This window comes from Rhamphochromis sp. 'chilingali', assembly GCF_963969265.1.
Source record: "Rhamphochromis sp. 'chilingali' genome assembly, chromosome: 3".
NCBI lineage: Eukaryota > Metazoa > Chordata > Actinopteri > Cichliformes > Cichlidae > Rhamphochromis > Rhamphochromis sp. 'chilingali'.
The window spans coordinates 10,028,699-10,050,552 of NC_137931.1; the positions used below are offsets into that span (position 1 = coordinate 10,028,699).

Genomic DNA, 21,854 nt, shown 5'->3' on the forward strand with positions numbered 1-21,854 from the left:
CCTGAATGTCTTCAAAACACAGATATTGTGAAAACAATGATTGTCCTCATCTCTGCCTTCAAGACTTTAGTAATTCAGAAAGGGCGGGATGTAGTCTGCGAGTATGCTGATTTATTCTTAGTTTGTATGTTTTTAGATATCCCTGATCCTGATGAACAAACAAACAAATAAATAAATAAAATCTGCCCATCCTGCATGCCTGGGGACATTTGACAATTGTAAAAGCCACATCCATCTTCGAGACAAAGTATTGAACCTCAATGCTAGGGGAAATCAGCAAACACATTCATTTCTGTCAAGGAAAACCGTTGTGGACAGGAGAGGTACATTGTTTCTATTTGCCAATGATCAATTTTTGATGAGAGCAAAAAGATCATTTCTTGGGAATGAAAGCAAAATGAATCTTTTCTCAACTCAGTATGAGTCGGGACTGTTTATGCAAGTACGGCATTAAGCTACGTAACCAACTTTCCTCTGCGCTGATTGCTGTATGTTGAAAAATTGAGTTATGGTTGCCAGATAACTGGCCCTATACGCTTTCATTTTAAATGATATATTAAACCATTTCTGCTTTGTCTGAAGGGCATGCAGCAGACAGTGATAGGGAAGCGAGAGAAATCAACTTTAGAATCCAAATTAAAAATGAATACAGGGCATATGCACAGGCCTCAGATGTCCCTTTAACTTCAAATGAGCTCCAGTGCGAGCATATTAATTCCATTTACAACTTGCTCATTTTAGGTGATTATAAATTTTTATTAATAAAGGTTGAGTTTCTTTGTATTAAGGTCAGTCAGGTAGTTTTATGAAGCATAGAAAGCTCAGACTATTCCCTTTTCTCCTCTCTCAAGGATTTTATGAGATCATGACCTTGTGCGCTTACTTGATTAGCACTTGGTTTTTAACATCATACACATTCTAATTGTCCTTTGACAACATTAGTCCTCCTGCGTAAGTGTCACCTTCCATGGGTGATGCCACAGTGCACAACCAGCCCAGCATCAACTAATGCACTTGTTACTATGAAAAGAATAAAGGCTGTTTTCGAGCTGCAGCAGATCAGGCATGGTGGCCTCATGCTGGTGAAGAGGTAATTTCATTGAGCGCAAGTGGATTCCTACCCACCTTTCCTGGTAATTTCACAGCATGTCGTGACATCACTCATGTCAAAATCAGTGTGAAGCACCCTAGAATGGAGTGACGGCACTAAATCTGGGTTGCAGTGCAATTTTTGTTCCAAAAGTAAGCTTGAGTAGTTCCCTTTTCAGAAAACTTCTTAGCACTGGTGCAAATGTTCAGTACATTTTTCCTCTTTTTCTTTTCCAAATGTCTTTATTTTTAATTGACTCCCATTTAAAGAAGCCCCCAATCAATGGAGAACAGTGTACAGTCTTTAGACAATTTAGGTGTTATGAGTGAAGGTATTAATAAACAATTCTGCTTTTAAAAACTGTTAAACCTTCTGAAACTAACGAATTAATGTAAATTAATGTAAAGAATCAACAGCCATGACATTAGGACCAAAGTATCTATGAACTGTGTTGAACAGCGATCAGCTAAAGTTGAACTAGGCCCAGGCTGCTCTGTCATGCATTACCATTTTGTACCACAAGGTTGTGTAGTGAGTTGATATAATCTTCATTTACATGTTAAGTCATTAACAACACATTTTCATTAACTAATTTATTTGTTGCTTAGCAAAAGGTAAGCCCTGTTTAGAAATGTCAATAGTTAAAAGAACAGCAGCGCCCACTGAAAAAACATCTGGACAGTCATAAAAAAAGAACTGGTGAATATTTTACTCAATTTTGGAAAGGGATATTCGAAAACATACTTTTAACCAAAATTTCTAACCCAATCTCAGAATGCCGTTTTGCTCAGGGTCCATTACAAATATCTATATGTCATTGTGTCCTATTTACACAACATTTAAAAATATTAATCTTTCTGAAATCTGAAGAAGCTGCCGAAGCACAGAGTTAATAATATATACATTGTGTTGATTTGACAGCACAAGGTAAATGTAAAAAAGGCCAGATCACAAAATCAAATTAAAGAAAGAACATTGCAATTTAAATGCTTCTAAGTGTTAAAAACAAATTTAATCTAAGGGATCGCTATAACAGAGTTTAAAAAAAAAACATCAAGAAATGCACTCCTTCAAAAGTATGTCTTAAAGATGGGGTCACAGACTTTGCTAATCTCATTTCTTCAGGCAGTCCACTCCACAGCCTTGGGCTTTCAAAGAATAATCTCGGTCAGTTTTACTTTTTGGCTGCACCTCAGGAACAGATCTAAAACATCTGCCTCAGGTACTTGGGGTTCATGCAGGCTAAATTGGAACTAAGAGGTCAACTACACAGAGGCTACAAAAACCCTTAAAAGTCAACAGCAAGCCCTAAAATCTGTTCTAATATTCAATGGGAGCCAGTACAAGAACAGCCAAAGTTGCAATAAAAAAATATCCCAACCAAAATGAACTAATGAAGTTACAACAACAACAACCTATAACTAAAAAAAATATATAGAAAATCACTCATGACTTTGTAGCTGATCGTGAACGTCTGGTTTCATAGGTAAATCCCTATTGTATTTATCACATTGAGGTGCGTGATTAAAGTGGCTACCCATCAGAGCAAAGACTACAGCTGATATAAAAGTTGAAATAAAAATAACTCATAATGCAGCCATTGTGTCTCTTTAAAACAGGCTGCCACACTGCCATGGATGGCATTGCCCGTGCACTGAAACAATCTTGTGCATGTCTCTCCTACACCAGCAGCATCAGACAGAAAAGAAGCATCCTGAATGAGAATGAGAATTTGATGCATATCCTGTACTTTCTCCAGTTGTCCATCAGAGGAGAAAGTACAGGATATGCATGAACAACTCTCTTTCAAAGAGTTGTTCATCTAAAATGCATATTTTATTTGTTTTATATCCTTGTAAAGCACAGTGAAACCAATGCAATGATTAAATTTATCATAAAACTCAGATTAATGACAAGATTAAAAATGTTACATGTTTTGCATCAATATACTTTACACACAGTTACTGATATCATTCATATAGATTTACAGACTTCTTTAAAATATAATTTTGCTGTTGAATTGTATTTAAATTTATAAAATTCAAATTATGAAATTCTGGAATTTGTATTATTTTACTATACAAACTTGTAAACTAATCAAAATATCCACCCTTTGCTTTAATTACTGCTTTGCACACTCTTGGCTTTCTCTCGATGAGCTTCATGAGGTAGTCACCTAACATGGTTTTCCAACGGTGTTGAAGGAGTTCCCAGACATGTTGAGCACTTGTTGGCCCTTTTGCCTTCACTCTGGTCCATCTCATTTCCACTGTAATAAAGGAGTTAGAAAAGCAATTTATAAAATAACATCAATACATCACTCTATAAAGGCAGAACTGATCAATATCCACCTGACCCTTTTCCCCTGGACACATGACATCTAGAGTTGCAGAGGCACTCAACGTGAAAAGGATGACACACTATATTAATTAAATGATATCAGTGTTAATCTCTGCCAGAGAATTACTGACAATGAGACTATTATTTATGCTTAACAAGTAGACTGAAATTTTGTTGAAAAAAGTAAAACAGAGGTGTTATCTTTCTCAAAATGTACAAATATGAAAGAGAACATTTTAACAGGACTCTGTGCAGTCCTTTTAAAAACGAAGTATACCACTACTGCTTCCATAAAATTTAAGAGGGTAAGTAGCAGCCAGGTCATGCTAATCAAATGTACCTGATCAACTGATCATCAGCAAGTGTCACCACCTCCATCAAAGGAGAATTCTGGCAGTTTGCTGGAGCATTCAGGTGTATATCAACACAATACCACAGGAAAGGACATCCCAGCAAACTGACCCCAAGGTCAGGCTATGCTTACAAAATTTACAAACCCCCCCCCCCCCCCCAAAAAAAAAAAAACAAACTAACAACCCCCCCCCCCCCCCAAAAAAAAAAAAAAAACAACAAAAAAAAACAAAAAAAAAACAAAACCCAAGAGCTACATTTCAGACTCTCTGGGCCTCAGTTAGCATGTTAAATATTACATTTCATGACAGTACAATTAGGAGTAAGATTTAACAAATATGCCTTATTTGGAAGGGTTGCCAGGAGAAAACCTCTTCTCTCTAAGAAGAACATGGGAAAACAACTTAGGTTTGCCAAGTTGCATCCAAACAAACCACAAGACTTATTAGAAAGTATTTGGAGAAAATTAACTTTAAAGAAAGGCAGCATAATGGCCTAAAGGTTAACACCATCACCTCATAGCAAGAGGGCTTTGTATTAAGACTCATTAGCTGTTCCCCCCAAACCACCACCCCAAATCTAACCACTCAAGCAATAACTTCAAATTAGGTGTCTTTCCCCCATGATGAAAAATCCATGTTTGATTCCCTGTTAGAAGCGCAGTGTTCCTGGGCCACTGATCACTCCTTGTATCAGAGGTGATACTTAGAAAGTCAGTGTGCTGAAATGCTTAGTTTGTCCATTGTGGGATCTTTATAGTTTAAATCGCCTCACTTCAGCTCTAAATTTGTGGGTTATGAACTCAATGCATGAAATAAAACATCAATCTGTGTTGGGGAAGTTTCATTAGAAGACGTGTGCCATTTGAAATGGAATACCACCTCTGAGGAAATGATCGCTTTACAAGTCAATATTAAATATGACTGAAATTTAGCCTTGCTCACAAACGAGAGTGCATTGCTTGGGAACTAATCAATCGTACTTTGTAAATAATAAGTATTTCACATTTTTTATTTGTGTAAGCCACTGCAGTACACACCAAGGTCCCTCTTTTCATAAGCTGGTACACACAGGCAGAGACAGAAGGGTGAAACCGCTCACTGGCCAGACCTTTAGGGTGATTTTGTGACTAGAGAGTCTGGCCCTGCTGGGAACAATGGTGTCACAGATATGACATGGTTTGGATTAGATGGAAAACACTATAAATAGATTCTGTATGGCTCGGCATTAATCAAAACTGAGGAGATTAACCACTCTCAACCCAAAAGGCTGTGCACTTCATCCGGTGAAGCACAACCTTGCAACCAAATATTTGAAATGCAAATTCCAGCGAACTTAACAGCATGCAAATAGTTTAAACATGAGAGTTTGAGAAGAAGATCGAAGGCATAGCACAGACTTTTCAAATCTAGTAAGGTCAGTGAAGGTTTTCATCTGTATTTTCTTCATGTAAAAGCAATGTGGAGTATCCTTCTTGCTCTTCTTCTTCTATATTCCAAAAAAGAAGAAGAGTAGGATCAGGAAAGATATTCTAGAAGATAAAATAACAGTACTATAGGACACATCCTGCCTGATTCTTGTCACAAAGAAGTCATTACCATCGGGCCTCAATGACTATCCCTCAGATGGAGTTGGCAGACACGCAATCAGCTTACTGTCATGGGCTGGTCATGGGTTTCAGTCTCTGTTTTTTTTTTTTTGGTTTTTTTTGCTTCATTTGCTTCATCCAGAGCTACAGCCAAGTATTACCCCCCCCCCCCCCCCCTCCCCACCCCACCCCACCCCAACATGCAATTAAATGTAGAGGTTGATGCCTTTGACTCTAGGGTGGGAGCAGTGCTGTCACAAGTGCCCAGAAGGTAAGCAACACCCATGTGCATTCTTTTCCTGATTTCATCCTACCATTGAGTGGAATTATGACCTTAGGAACCACCAGCCGCTAGCTTTGGAGGAATGGCGACATTGGTTGGAGGGCACTAAGCATAATCATGGCTAATCAAAGCAAAACAACTATTCCATCAATTATTTAAAAGGTTAAATTAAAAACAAAACAACCTTTTTTTAAATAAAATGCAAGATTTGAATTAAAACTGCCTTAGTTGTTAAATAAAAAGTCACTGTGAGCGCTACATAGTACAATAGATGTCCACATGACCTAGGGTACAAAAGAAAAGACTCATGCTTTGTGCCGTTTCTGTTGAAGGACTGATTCTTTTACAGCCATGTAAGCAATGAGTCTCTAATTGTCTTACACACAAAAAACACACACAAATTACTTTGGACACCTGCTCATGATTGATTTTCCCATAGAGACTGCCAAAGCAGCTGATCTAGAAACACACAGGGGTGGAGGGGTTAATGACGTGGCCCAACATGACCCCATCCTCTTGGGTGTTTAGGGCAGTTAAAACTAGCTGTGTCAGGCTCACATGCTTATGTGTGTTTTTATCTGCTTGTTTTGTCTTTTCCCCCCCTTTGCCTGCATAATTATGCATTTCTAATACGTGAGTGAACTTACTCAATTCAACAAAGCAGAAACATTTAAGAAAGAGAATAAGTAAAATTACCTTGGATTATTCATTTAGAAACAAATGAAGTCACAGATTTTGCTCATTTTGACTTATGCATGAATATGAACTAAAAAAAAAAAAAATTAAATCCTGAAGCGCAAACTTACATCAGCAAGTGTTGTGTATGTGCATGCGTATGTATCTTTGTTTACTGCTACATAGCTTTGGCAGAAAGGCCTGATGCGTCATTCTCACTCTTTCTTTTGGATGAGGAAGCGTGTAAAATTTGCATGAACTCTTGGTCACTAGAGGCGTTAGCACTGAGCATTGCACGCCGTTGGCATTAAGAGCTGAATTGAAATGTCCATTTTCATTTCAGCTGTCAACGGTCACAGAAAATGTCTGGACAATAAACCACACTGGTGTCTTGAAATCAGCTTGTTGTTTGCAGTCTCAGCAAGTGTCACTTTTCATAATTTCATACAACCATAATATTTTCTCAATTACAAGTATTTTTCTTTGCTGTCACCATGAATAAAATTGTGTATTCTCCGTTAAAAAATACATTTGATGCTGATACCATTTACTTGGACTGACAAAAATTAATATAGGCAACAACAACAATGTATATGTTCTTTAGGATGTGAGCTTCTAAACTTTGATTGACTAAATCCTTGCTTACAGTATACTTAGTTACTCAGCAACAGTAACAAGCTAAACAATCTGCTGTTTGTTTGTTTTTTATTTACATATGTTGACTTCACCATTACCCTGTACCCTGGTGTAATATTATTACCCAATTTCACACCAAAAAAAAAGAAACGATATAGTTTCGAGAGGTTATGTCACTATTCATGACAACTGTACAGAGTATTCTGTTTTTTAACTTGTCTCTTTCAGTTTTGATTACATCACGTTGCTGTTTCAGTTATGCACAATTGAGGCCACAAGCACTTTAAAAGATACTGACTGTTTGCCAGCATTCTTCTTAGCCGGAGGTGTCAAACACAAGGCCTGCGGGCGAAAACTGGCCCCCCAAAGAGTCTCAGCAGGCCCACTGGATGATATTGGGAAATGTGAAGGACTTTTAAACTTTTAACTCTATGTTTATAGGTTTTACAACCTTTCATACTGATGAAGGACTTCCATGGCTGTTCATAGTACATCAAAGTAATGAAGTGATAAACAATTAGATTACAGTAAATCTCCTGTTTATTTTCACTAGATACAAGATAAATTTGTGTAAACTTCCTTAGACTTCTTTGGTGCGGCCATACTTGAGATCAAAGTGGATTGTATGTGGTCCAACCAGTTTATTAATTTTTTACTTTCAGAACTCATAACTATTGGTACTGGGGCAGAGAAGTGCACAGAGGTAAACTGGAAATTTACTTATCACATGTATAGTTTCACCTATAAAACAAAAATCAAAAAGAATGCAATGGTGAGTCAGCAACATTTCTAATAAAAATATAGAGATACATAGTGCACTGAATACAGACTCTACATACTTGGAATGAACTTCAAACTAATTTGCCAATATCTGTTTATGTCCATTGCACTCATACTGTCTAATCAAACTTGCTTTCATTAGCAGTCCTCCCTCTCATTCAATTATGGTGATATTAGTCTGCAGATTAACCAACATAGTAACTAAAATTTGGACTTTCAGGAGTTTAGAAAACAGTGGATGACACTGTATAAAACTGTACACTTGAAGATGAACATAACCACCAGGGCTGTGTTCATCCAAAATACAGTTTTATGTTAAAAACGCAATGTGTGGGATAACTGATTGGCCTGTCAGCTTAAACTGTATTGGGTTAAATCTTGATAAAAAGAAGGTGAATACTGTTTAGTGTATATGCTCTATCTAGACACATGAAGGTTCTAAAGACTGCTTGTTCAGCTGCATGCTATTTCAAATTCAGTCACATACAGCTGAAAGCTACCTGATACAAACAGTAGTCCTCTACTGTTGCTCACTGAGTAGCTCCAGCGGAGTAATTGAGGATTGAGAGCTTTGCCCAAGGGCATCTCAACTGGAGTTGTTGATGGAAGGCAGTGTTAGTCACTTCCCCTGGCATTCCCAACTACTGTGAGGATTCACTGAAATTGATCAAAGTCAGTATAAGCGTGTTCCTTTATGAGAAATATGTAATAACAAACGATACTTGGTTGGACTCTTGTTCAATAAAAAGATGTATAAAAATGAACACACTATAAAGGACATTAGCTTAACAACTTACTTTTACCACTTACTCATGAACTGAAATGATCAGCCCCATAGAGATGTATTGAGGCGTGGGTCCATTCACTCTTAAATTAGATCATGCATTATTCCTTTTTAGTGGTAATCTGTAAAATGGTCTAGCATAGTGGATTTTGCACAGTGGGCCAAAAATTATATTTGAAATTAGACATTAATTATCAGCTTTTTTGGAACAGAACTATGCACTGCAGATTCTTTTTCTAATACATCAGAGGAGGAAAGAAGGTACTGAGCTGTACCCAAAGATCAAATGCAATAGTTAAACTAGCAGTTTGTGGTGTATTCTTTATTTTCACAGGATTATCAAAAATGTGTCCTCCTTGAAAACTTGCTACAGCAGTTGGTATTGTATGCACCGATATTAGAAAAGAATATATTGCACACATCTGCCAGTTACTTATTCTTAGTGTGAAAGTTGGAAAAGAATATATCATAGATGGACAAATGCCACACAATAGAGGCCATATAAATCTGCAAAAAGCTCAGCTAGTGTTAAACCACATGAAATGGCACAGAAATGAAAATCTTCTTTGTTGTTTTCTTTATTCCTTTTTTGCTGTGCCAAGTTATATTTAGCAGCTTTGTGAAAGCAACCATCTCCCCTGGACTCTGCAGAAAATATTAGTTTTGTTCAATAGCTTGTGGATACATGTCTGTTGTCGCTCAAAGATAAACCTGTTTTATTTATATTTATTATCAAATATGATTTATAATAAACATATTTTAAAAGTATTTTGCTTATCAATGGGAGAATGCAGAGATGGTTTCAGCCTTGGTGGTATGTAAAACATTCGATGCTGTGCTGGGCAAAATGAGTCTAGTTTGTAGAAGAGTAAGAATGGCAGGAACGTGAGAATGGGTGTTATGTTGACACTTCACTTGAGGCAAGTCATCAAACAACCGTTTAAAATTCACACACACACTCACACATATATATATATATATATATATATATATATACATCCATCCATTCGCTTCCGCTTATCCTTTTTCAGGGTCGCGGGGGGCGCTGGAGCCTATCCCAGCTGTCATAGGGCGAGAGGCAGGGTACACCCTGGACAGGTCGCCAGTCTGTCGCAGGGCCAACACACAGGGACAGACAACCATTTGCACTCACATTCACTCGCACATTCACACCTAATGGCAATTTGGATTTTCCAATTAACCTATCCCCACTAACTGCATGTTTTTGGACGGTGGGAGGAAGCTGGAGTACCCGGAGGGAACCCACGCAAACACGGGGAGAACATGCAAACTCCACACAGAAAGACCCCGGCCTGATGGTGGAATTGAACTCAGGACCTTCTTGCTGTGCGGCAACAGTATATATATATATATATATATATATATATATATATATATATATATATATAAAAAAAACACCCAGCACGCCCCTGCGGGCGGTTTATCCTTCAAGCTCGGGTCCTCTACCAGAGGCCTGGGAGCTTGAGGGTCCTGCGCAGTATCTTAGCTGTTCCCAGGACTGCGCTCTTCTGGACAGAGATCTCCGATGTTATTCCCGGGATCTGCTGGAGCCACTCGCCTAGCTTGGGAGTCACCGCACCTAGTGCTCCGATTACCACGGGGACCACCGTTACCTTCACCCTCCACATCCTCTCCAGCTCTTCTCTGAGCCCTTGGTATTTCTCCAGCTTCTCGTGTTCCTTCTTCCTGATATTGCTGTCATTCGGAACCGCTACATCGATCACTACGGCCGTCTTCTTCTGTTTGTCTACCACCACTATATATATATATATATATATATATATATATATATATATATATATATATATATATATATATATATATATATAGCACGATGCCACTTTTTTTATGTCCGATACCGATATCATAAATTTGGATATCTGCCGATACCAATATGAATCCGATATAGTGTTTTTTAATCAATAAAACTTTTTTTTATCTTGCTGCATTTTTGTATAAGTTCATACTCAAGTTTAAATAAACAACAACACTAAAGCTATTCTGTTATACTTGTATGTAAAAAATACACTGCACCCAAAATATTTCAAAGTTCAGCAATACTAATCAATCTAATAAACTTAAACCTACACCATCCTTCCTATTCTGGTATTTTAAAGAGTACTTAGCGGAAATATTAAGCAACCTAACTAATAGGGTTGCAAACTCCCAGCAAAAAAATAAAAAATAAAATAGGGAACCACCCACCCCCCACCTCATGATGCTTAATTGACATAATCAATTTTAATTTGATGCAGTGTGGAAAAAATGCACAGAAATCAATTATTTTTCAAGAATAATTAAATAGATTCAACATCTTTCTTCAACAGAATTGCAGACTGCACAGATGGTATCTTCCCAAAGGAAAAAGTAGTATAGGTTACTAGGGTATATTACACTTAATAGTTACTATATACAGTAATGGACTTCTACACATTTTACATTAGATTAAAACTTTGGGTGTAAGATTTGGATAATTATTTATTAAAAGCTACACATTTTAAATGAGAATAAGAAAGAAAAGTATGTCTTTGTGCCCCCTTTTCCCTGTTCATGCCCCCTGGCTAAACTTTGCTAGATCCGCCCCTGGACAGTTACCAGCCGTCAGCTGCGTAGAAAAGGATCCTGGTGTAGAAAGTAATATTAAATAAATTCTAACAACAGATTATCAAGGTTAAATGTGCTGCTGTTGTTCAGCCGCTGGTTTCCTCTTTCTGGCGCGAAGTGGGCCAAAAACAAACAAGAGAGACGAACTCGGGACAGAAGAGCGGATCAGCTGATCATTGATCAGTTTCACGATTGAAGTAGCAGCAGGAAGAGGCACTCGCTCCATATATCTGGTTGTTAAGCTTAACGTGGGAATGCTTTACAAACATTCAGAGATAAACTTACACACTTGTTTTACTTCTCTCTGGGATAACTTCCTCGGAGGCTACAAATACACACAGCCGCTCTATCACGTGATGCATATTGCTCCGACGTGCTACGGTTATGAGCCGAGTTACGCCGTGTCGCAAGTTTTGTGAGGTGCTTTTTTGATATTTAATGGATCGGATTACATTTTTTTATTTCTCTCCGATATCCGATCCAGTAATTTACGTCAGTATCGAACGATACAGATACGTAATATCGGATGTTTTGTCACGAGCTAGCATCATTTTGTAGCAACATTTCTGGATGAACTGCAGTTTTTTCATCCACCTTTATTTATTTTTTTGGCATTTAATGCCATTATTAGACCATACTGTGTTCTTTATAATGAAATACTGCAAGCCTTACAGAAGCATTAGTGTCAATATTTATGGTCATCTGTTTTCCGTCAAGAAAAAACTCCTTGGAGTTCAACGTGAAGACTCACGGCATTAATAAAACATAACTGTAACATGGGATTAAAAAACGGAAGCAATAAAAATGTATTAAATAAACGAAGCAAGTGCACTATTTGTTTATAGAGTACATACCTTCATTTAAGTTCATCAAAGAGTGAGTTGTCCAAAAACAAACATACAATTTGTCTCTTACACATTGTCTATATCTATCTCCAGCACACTCATGCATCCTGCCTTTTGCTTTTTCTCCTGAGAAGACCACTTTTTTGCTCTGATTGGTGTGCTGCAGCAGAAACTTGAAGCAGGGTGTCAGGTACTACGAGCTCTTCATTAGACACAGCACTTTCACAGCCATACCCAGCACCATGTAATAGAATTTATAGAGTGCTAGTTGAATTACGCTTTCCTCTCCAAAAGGTCCCAGCTGAATGAGAGGGGCGAGAGATACTGAGACTATCCAAAGCCATCAACTGTGTGCTGTAAATTGATTTCAGGTTTTTAAATTAGCAGACGCTGAGCCGAGGTGCTGCTATTTCGTTTGGAATCTCAAGTTGGGAAACTCATTGAGATTGTCATATGCTATTAGTGAATGCCTAGCTGAATGCACGAAAACCACTCTTGACAGGCAGTGTCTAAGCTGACATCATGTTCGAGCCGATTGGATTTAGGCAAATAATAGACCTATTTTTAATCTGCATAATCACATAATTTGCTAGCTTTGAGTAACGAAAAATACTTGAGTGAGATTTCTGCCCAAGGGGCAAAACTACTTTATATGTATACATATGTTTATATTAAAAAAATATAACTATATTCTACTCTATTAACTCTTTTCAGAATTCTTTATCATTCTTAAAGGTGCAACCTTTCAGAGGAAATGCGAGCATATTGCTAGTAGCACTAGCAGTGTTGGGTGTGTGGGTGGCTTGTCATGCTAATGCCATCATTGTTGAACACATTTAACCACATGTGGCAAAAGTCTACAGAAGAAGATGAATACACATACATATTTTTGATAACTGACTGTCCTTGAACTGATTCTGATATGACTATTAACTTAACCTTTTTAAGGTTAAGTTATCATCTTCAATGCTAGTGGGTAGTAGTAGTAGCAGTGCAACACTTCTCAGGCTTAAATACGGCCAAAAAGGCCAACAAGTCAGTGTTCTGGTGTTTCAACCATGTAGTCCCTTATGGCTACCAAACACTGCCTTCAGTGACGGATAGCTTCCAAAAGAGCTCATGGAAAAACAAATGTTTTACCTGAAGAAGTTTTGACTTAGATAGCCCTAGTCTGTACATTGTAGTTTGGTTCTGTTTCTCTACTATCACCTCTTTATTTTCCAATTGCTTGTACCTGAGAAATTGTTCAACTAAACTTTAGGCAATATCAGAAAATATTAACACAGGAATGTGAGCAGAATTGCACCTACTTGCAAAAACTACTTGGTAAATTCAATTGAAAGTATAATCTTTGATTGTTAAGGCAAATTTGTACGTGAGCCTTGGAGTGAGTACTATAGGGAGATTAGTAGAAAGTATTATTTGTATTAGGCAGCTGCTCTATGCCTATCTAACATTAACATGAATTTTATTATATACCCCTTCCTCTGTGAAGGTGGGACATCCCTGGCTGATGAAGATTTATCTTCACACATCTCTTAGAAATGTAAAAATCTAATAGATATTTATGGTTGGTCTCTTTTTAATCTAAGAGGAGTAGAAACATCTGCGACAAATTATGGTTGAATAAGAATTTCAATTTGTCATACACATGAGCACAGGCAGTAAAAAAGATCTGTTGCTTGGAATAAGGTAGGATGTAAAGCCATTTGGCAGTGTTCACGTAGTACTCTATGGTATGTGACCATTGAAAGAATAACGATTGTATTTCATTACATATCACAAATTGGCTTCATTTATTAAAGGAGTAAATGCAACTTCTTATAAACACTGATAACTAAGACTCCAGCTAGCAGGATTTGGTTCATAGCCACTGCTTTTCATTTGACATCCTGAGCATATATCTTTCATGCTAATGGCTGTGATGCTGCTAAGCAGCTACATCCAATCTTTCATCCCATGATCTGAGAAAAAGCTCATATGCAAGGTTGATGATAATTCTCAGTTAAAAAAATCATCTCACCACATTATACTATCATTAGTTCCACTATGATAGCTATTTCAGTGTAATAAGCATGTGGCTGCTTTCAAAACAAGACAAACAAACAGCAAGTGCTGCTTCAAATAATGCCTGAGAACACATCAAACCTTTTAATTCAACATGAAGTTACATAAGGTACATCCAACCTCTCAAGAATAGGAAGGCCAAGGTCTGTCAGCCCCATTATTAAAACACAGATTGCTTCCTTTCCGTAATAGGAATCTCACACATTCACTAGCGAAGCATATAAATGTGTGTTAGGCTTGGCACTAGGTCAGAAAGAATTAGTTTCATTTGCATTATTCATCGACCTAGGAGTATGCATCTATCAAGGCTTGGGTGACTTGCTGTTTATAAATATTACCTGTTAAGATATACACACGGTATTTATTGAGGCAATTTGCTCTTGGAGCAGTTTGATTATTCACAACAGTGCATACACACCCCAGAATCTTGGCATACTGACAGCAACCAGATGAACTAATAATTGGTTGATTTCTGAACGGTTGGTGAAGTTTGTTGGAGGGAAAGAGCTGACTCAATTAAGAGACAGCCACCTCAGTCTTACTAGGACAACAACTAAACAGTGCTACGATGAATGGCACTCTGCCATTGAATAGACTGGTATGCTGTATCAAATGCAGCATACATGGTTAATCAATACAGTGCAGTTTACTTTCCAATAACCCCATCATTTAGGGTTGATTACTGTGATCAGGACTAATGAAGCAAACTAGAGTAACTCCATCCATATGAGGACAAAATGGATGGGTTATCAGCTGTGCGGTGCGACTCTTATTGTGGCTCTGAGGTTTACCGGTCTTTGTAGAGTTGGCCTAATGAATCAATACTACAGTATATAAAAAGATATTATATGGCTTCATCATTATTGGCATCATTACTGCAAAATGTACAGCACCAGAAAATCAGCCACTGCACGTGTTTAAACCATACAGTATTCTCCCACAGACTTTGAATATTTTTTTAAAATCAAGTGCATTTAGTCTATTTAAATGTTCCAGAGCGGTGTTCCAGATATAAAAAGGACACTTATGCAATTGATATCTCACTTTAAAAAGTTTCTAGACAAAGTAGCTGTAACTTTAATCTTTGCAGAGGCCAACCTCAAAACCTATGGTTTTATATTTAAAGACCTCCCCTCTACCCTTAATTACGTATAGGTGTCAGTATATAACAAGTGGTCTGACAGTGTTAGAATAGTTTTTGGATTTCTCCAATGGTAGCTGCATAGACAGAGAGCACCCTCACTAATTTCTGATAAACACACAGTCAATTTGTTCTATAAGCTGACCTGATATATGACTGCTCACTCAAGAAAATAGTTTAAGGGTTAATCCAAGCAGGCTTGGGTAAAGAGTTGTAGTATAATGTGATTTCTGCTGTAATCAACTGAAATGGAAAGGTACCTATATGTTGTTTTCCTTGTCTTACGGCCAACTCAAAGTGTTTCAGACAATAAGCAACAGCAATTTATTCTATGGATTATCAGTACACCTACTGACCAACTGAGTTCACATGCATGTGTTTGGACTGTGGGAAGAAAGCCACACAGGAACAACATCAACCTCCACACACAAATGAAGGCCCCAGCCAATGGGGATTCAAACTAGGAACATGATTGTTATGAGGAGACAGTACTAATCACTGCTCCACCATGCTGCTCAATTAATCTTTCCAAAGCCTTCAACCACCAAACAGTGTTTACATATTCAAATACGGTTGTATTAGATGTGGATTACCTACATTTCTACAATCTGTCCTCAAGTTTCTCTAAAATTAAGCAAAGCAAGAAAAATAAATACTGATGAACATCACTGAGGTGATAGCATGATGCCGACTAAGAGAGAATGCCATATAAACATATTTATTCATTAAATCTGCCATATTTTTGTAACCATGACAATAATAGAATAATGGAAGGAACATTATGTACTAATAATTTGAGAAATATCTATGGCCATCCACTACTTGTCTTACCTCATGTATTGCTGGGGATCCAAGTATATCCAGTGCCAACTGAGGTCATCTAGATATGCACTTATCATATTCTGGCTAAAAGTTATCTGTTAATTGTATTTCCCCTACAGTAAGTGCTGCCTGTGTACTCTGTGTGTAAGGCCTTGATTTTATAATAGAGAAGGACATGACCAGCTGGAGACACCATGGCTGACTGGTCATTCCTTTTATACTTTTAAAAAGTCTAGTTGAAGTCTGCCATGTGGACGCATGCAGAGTTGTGATTCGCGCCATGTTGCGTACTTGTGCAGTTAAAAAAAAACTGATAGGAATGCAGATGTCTGCAGGAATCATCAAGCTCACTTTCTGATGATGACATTTAGCAAACTTGCAAATGCATAGTTTAAGGGAGAGGGGTATGCACACACCATTTGATTGACTACTTTTGCTAAGACATTAACAGTATCACATTTGGAAGACTTATGCTTATGTTTCTTTTTAGTCACCATGTATTTATACACCACTTTGCAGTTAATAATAATTATTAATCTCTGGCTCGCTTCCACACCATGTCTTTTGCTATGTCTTCCTCCCCTCACCCCCAGCCAGTCATGGCAGATGGCTGTCTTTAGCCTGGCTCTGCCAGAGGTTTCTTCCTGTTAAAAGGGAGTTTTTCCTTCCCACTGTTGCCAAGCGCTTGTTCAAAGGGGGCTGCTTGATTGTTGGGGTTTCTCTCTGTACTCGTAGGGTTTTACCTTACAATATAAAGCACCCTGAATCTTTGATTTGGCGCTATATAAATAAAATTGTATTGAACTGAAATGAAATGAATTGGATGTTTAACTATGATCTAAATGCCAGCGCTTACTACGAACTAAGCCTAAGCCGTATTCTAACTTTAACCCTAAGACAATGTCTTAAAATCGGAATGTGTTTGTGAAGGGATGTTAAAAAAAGTGCTTTTTCAAGCTGAGATTCCTCTGTGTGGCTGGTAAATAACCAGAGAACCTTTTTCTATATAGCTGACTGAACACATCTATTATTATAGCAATTAAACACCTTTGTTTTGCTGTCTGAAATGGTGTATGAAATGTTTCTTCTGAACCAGCAGTACATGCCAGAAAAAGTTTGAGAACCTTTGGATTAAAGTGACTAATCAGCTATAAAGTTTGGCTGTTGCCTCTTTCAAGGACATTACACTCAAAATCCAACTTCTCTGTGGGGCTTTTAATTGTTTCCTCCTCAAACAGGTCTCAGCATCTGGAATGTTTGTTTCTTTTATCCTTTCCAAAACAGTCAGCTCCATACTGTACCGCAAGACAGATTGCATCAGAGTCTCCATATTAGCAGGAAGAACAATAGTGTATAGGGGAAGGTGGGATGGTAATGAGTTCCGGATCACCAACCACATAAACAATACCCTTAACAGATGGGCGCCAACAAGTACCAGCTGCAGAGGCAGTGGAGTGAGGAAGAGACTTGTCGTTTGAGAGGACTAAATAAAACCCACTTCTGCTGGGTTTGGTCTTGCAAGGGACAGTTTCAGCAGTGACATCCTTTGAGGGAAGCCAACCTGTGGCCGCTGACGCAGAGAGCCAGGTGGAAAGAGAGCGACTGCAGACAGTGTTGTGCCCCCGCGAGGATGGCAGCTCCACTTTGATCCAATGCATGATTCATCACGGTCTGACTTGACCAAGGACGGCCAAGGAGCTTCCATAGAAAAACTTTTCATCACATTTCAAAAAGTACAGACTCGGTATATATATATATATATATATATATATATATATATATATATATATATATATAAATGCTAAAGCTGGAGGGCTTATCAGGGATTTCTTAGGGAGGTTTGTTTGAATATGTTAAAGAGGGTAATAAGGCATCACTGATACAGTTTTGTCAACATTATGAACCCCAGTATTGGCATCATTTTAAAAAGGAGTGGCACAGTATACAAGTGAGTGAGAAAAAAAAAAAACATAATGCATTATTAAAGTGTGGTACCACAACCCCAAGTCTCTTTACTCTTTTGAAGGCATAGAACCTCATTATTCTTCAAATATTTTCCTTCGTTTCGTGTTTCCATAATGTCCGTTAGTGGAGTCTCTTGACCTCTTAAACAAGTTCTGAATGTCCTGTTTAGGGTGAGGTTCACATTTAGGGTTGTTACATATTTGGGAAAGCCTATAAAAAAATTTTTTAAGGCAAAGTCCATGTAGCCATAATTTGAAAGGCGACATAGTTCCTAGTTTCTCATAATATGACTATTTAGCATGTGGCTAAAATGCAACCTAACCCCAAGTTATGAATATACCTTAACTCTAACAGTAATGTTGGCCATCACACAGAAAGAAATTAGTTTTGGTTGCATCATAAGGGACTGTGGAATATCAGTGACTTACATACATATTTAGTGACTTACAGTGATGACAAGCAAAACAACCATTACTGAGGCAACTTGGTTGAGTACCAATTAAAATGCTACTGGATTATTGGATGTCCAGTATAATGGCCAACAGTCAGCCATAAAGGAATGAAAAATGAGGGAATAACTTGGAGGAGGCTTGACACATGAGCTCAGTATGTCTCATAGGTGTTAAGCCATGGATGGGTGGCATGTTTATCGTAGACAGAATCTCACTCACATCTCATCACATACTGAAACTTGTTCACAACCCCCTGCCGTCACTTTTTCAAGCTGTGGGTACAGACGAAGGAGAAGCAGGGTTCTGCAGTGGATGCCATGCCACTGTGGCAAAATATTTTTTGGTGGTCTTGTCGCTGTTATGGGAAAGAAAGTACAGGAGAAGAATTGCATGTTGACCTCTATGGGGCAGCTGACATTGTGAAAAACATGTTTTACCACAAAGTATATCTTTTATAAGCTTAACTAAGAAGTTCTGAAATGGAAAAGTGAAAAATAAAAATTCAAAAGGCAAGTTTTGCCATTTGGTTTAATGTCTGGAGACGTGTGCCTCTGCCACTCTTCCTGTTTCATTATGTGAAGAGTTCAAGTTGTTTTCTTTCTATTTGTCTCTAGTTGCCCATTATGCTGGAATCAGTAAATGTCTAGTGTCAACATTTTCAGCCAACAACAAACTCAAAGAGTTTTTGATTTATTTGACAATTTCAAGAGATAAACAACAAACACAGGGTGGAAAAAAAGTCTACAATCAGTGACGGAACTATGTATTTGTGTGCAAGCGTTTGTGAGTTACCCTAAAGATTACAAAATTGATTCACTTGTTTGCTCAAAGCAAAAGAAATGCCTTTTCAGATGAATCCAAGTGAAAAACCTGCTCTGTCAAACCTTTTGTCACCGCTATGAGTCATTTAGTATCATTGGATGTAGTCTCTGCTGTATCTGCTTCATTGTGTTCCATTATCTCAACCCTCCTGGTGACCTTCAGACAAGGTGAGTGCAACATTTGGACTTGATCGTGAGGCTTTACGTAATTATTCCTATCCATTTTGTGAGTGATTGAAAATGCATTTGGCTGATATATACTTTTTAGGTATGACATAAACAGCCAGCAGCATAAACAGAAAAAAGTGCCAGACACACAGATTGCAAAAGTCCCTCTGATTAGGGTGGCAGATTAGTTTCAATAAACCATCATTAAAAATAATACCCACTGGCTTTCAAACGCTTCGAAGAAAAAGCCTGTGCAGCAAACATAAACGGCAGGGGTATAGCCTTGTGTTGATACGTTGCTCGTTTTTAATCTGTGCCTATGCCCACCTGCACGATGAAGCATTTGGACAGAGACAAACACACACTATGAAATACTTAAGTGTGTCTTTGCGTTATATTTGTGTTTTTGTGTGCATATGTGTTTGCTTGGAGCACTGTGGAGTATTGTGCTAGGTGTGACTTGGCAGTTTTCAGCCTCAGCCCCCTGGATATGAAGCACACAACTCTTGTCACTTGGGTGAGGTTATTATATGCACAAACTGAGTTTGTAAGAAAAGCTTTTTATACATAAATAATGCCACAGTTGTGTATGGACATACTGTATTAGATATGACCCATTTGTCTACTCCTTGATCTGTTTGACGTCAGAGAGAAGATGCTGTTCCCAAAAACACACGACATTTGATGCAGTGTTTAAAGAGGCGAACCACAAGTTCAAAGTAACACATCTGTTGTCGTGTCCTGATCATTGAACTTGAATGGCTCACCTATGATTTCAAAGGCAATGGGCGTATTTTCAATTTTAACAGTGACTTCTAAAACATGCAACTTTAGAAAACACCAGCAAATAGAAAAATGCTGCAAAAAGCACACAAAAGACAACAGAAACAGAGAAATCCTTATTGTCTCAGTTGTGTTTTATTCAACTTCCGTTGTGATAGTGTGCTTTTGCAGAGTTTTTCTAGTTCCTGGTATTTTCTTAATTTGCGGCGCATTTAACCTCTCAGGCACACCGTACATTTCAATCTGATAATTAAAAAAAAAAACCATTAGGGGGTGTCTTCAGAAGCTTTGCACATTTAAAGGCAGTTCCAACTAGAACCAATTTCTGTTTGGAGAAGTAAAGACAATCAAATACAATCAAATGAAAGTTGGGTTAAAGGCCTTAAAGGGAAGAGAGCTAAAACAGCTTGTTTAGGACACAGAACTGACTGCTGGATAAAAGGTCCAGTAATTGGTTTTATTTTGTTATTTTTTTTTGAAAAGAGACAAGCAAATCTTCTCTATTAGAGTTGAAGAATCACTGTATTATTACCGCTTTACTTGAATTCTAGTTTTAGAGTGGTACATTTTCCTTATATAAGCTGTAACAGACAAAACCAGCATTGGTGCTGCCATTAATATCTCAGCTATAAAAAAAAAATGTGTATTTACACATTTATATATATTTCACTTTTACATGCAATAAATTTTCCCTATAACATAAGCATATTCAGAAATGAAGAGCATAGCTTAATTTCAGAACAACGTTAGTTGTGCATACATTTAAAAAGAAGTACACTCCTACAACTGTTTACGGGGTGATTTTTTTGTTCCCCCATCACTGCACATTTTAATAACCATGGTTCTTTGGTAAAGATCAAGCTGAGCTGGGAAAATAAAAATAAATATGTAATTAGGATTGAATTAAGCCAAAACACATGCTTGTTCCCAGCAGGAAGCTACGGTGGCCCCTAGAGACAAAGCACGTACAAACTCCAAAACACTTACAAAATCCAAAACACGTGCAAAATCCAAAACACATGCAAGCTCCAAAACACTTACAAAATAAAAAACACATGCAAAAGACAAAACACGTACAAAATACAAAAAACATGCAAAATCCAAAACACGTACAAAATACAAAACACGTGCAAACTCCAAAGCACTTACAAAATCCAAAACACGTGCAAACTCCAAAACACGTACAAAATACAAAACACATGCAAACTCCAAAACACGTACAAAATACAAAACACATGCAAAATACAAAACACGTACAAAATACAAAACGCGTACAATATACAAAACACGTGCAAAATACAAAACACGTACAAAATACAAAACACATGCAAACTCCAAAACACGTACAAAATACAAAACACGTGCAAACTCCAAAGCACTTACAAAATACAAAACACGTGCAAACTCCAAAACACGTACAAAATACAAAACACATGCAAACTCCAAAACACGTACAAAATACAAAACACATGCAAAATACAAAACACGTACAAAATACAAAACACGTACAATATACAAAACACGTGCAAAATACAAAACACGTGCAAACTCCAAAACACTTACAAAATACAAAACACATGCAAAATACAAAACACGTACAAAATACAAAACACGTGCAAAATACAAAACGCGTGCAAA

General features: G+C 37.6%; 1 protein-coding gene across 1 annotated transcript in view; it reads left to right on the forward strand.

Annotated features, from left to right (window-relative positions):
- Positions 1-9,954: 9,954 nt before the first annotated feature.
- Positions 9,955-21,854, forward strand: part of LOC308394501 (uncharacterized protein) — a gene marked incomplete at its 3' end in the record, with an annotated part of 187,147 nt that continues 175,247 nt past the window's right edge. The window contains exon 1 of the mRNA XM_080878859.1: positions 9,955-10,203. The remainder of the gene's footprint in view (positions 10,204-21,854) is intronic.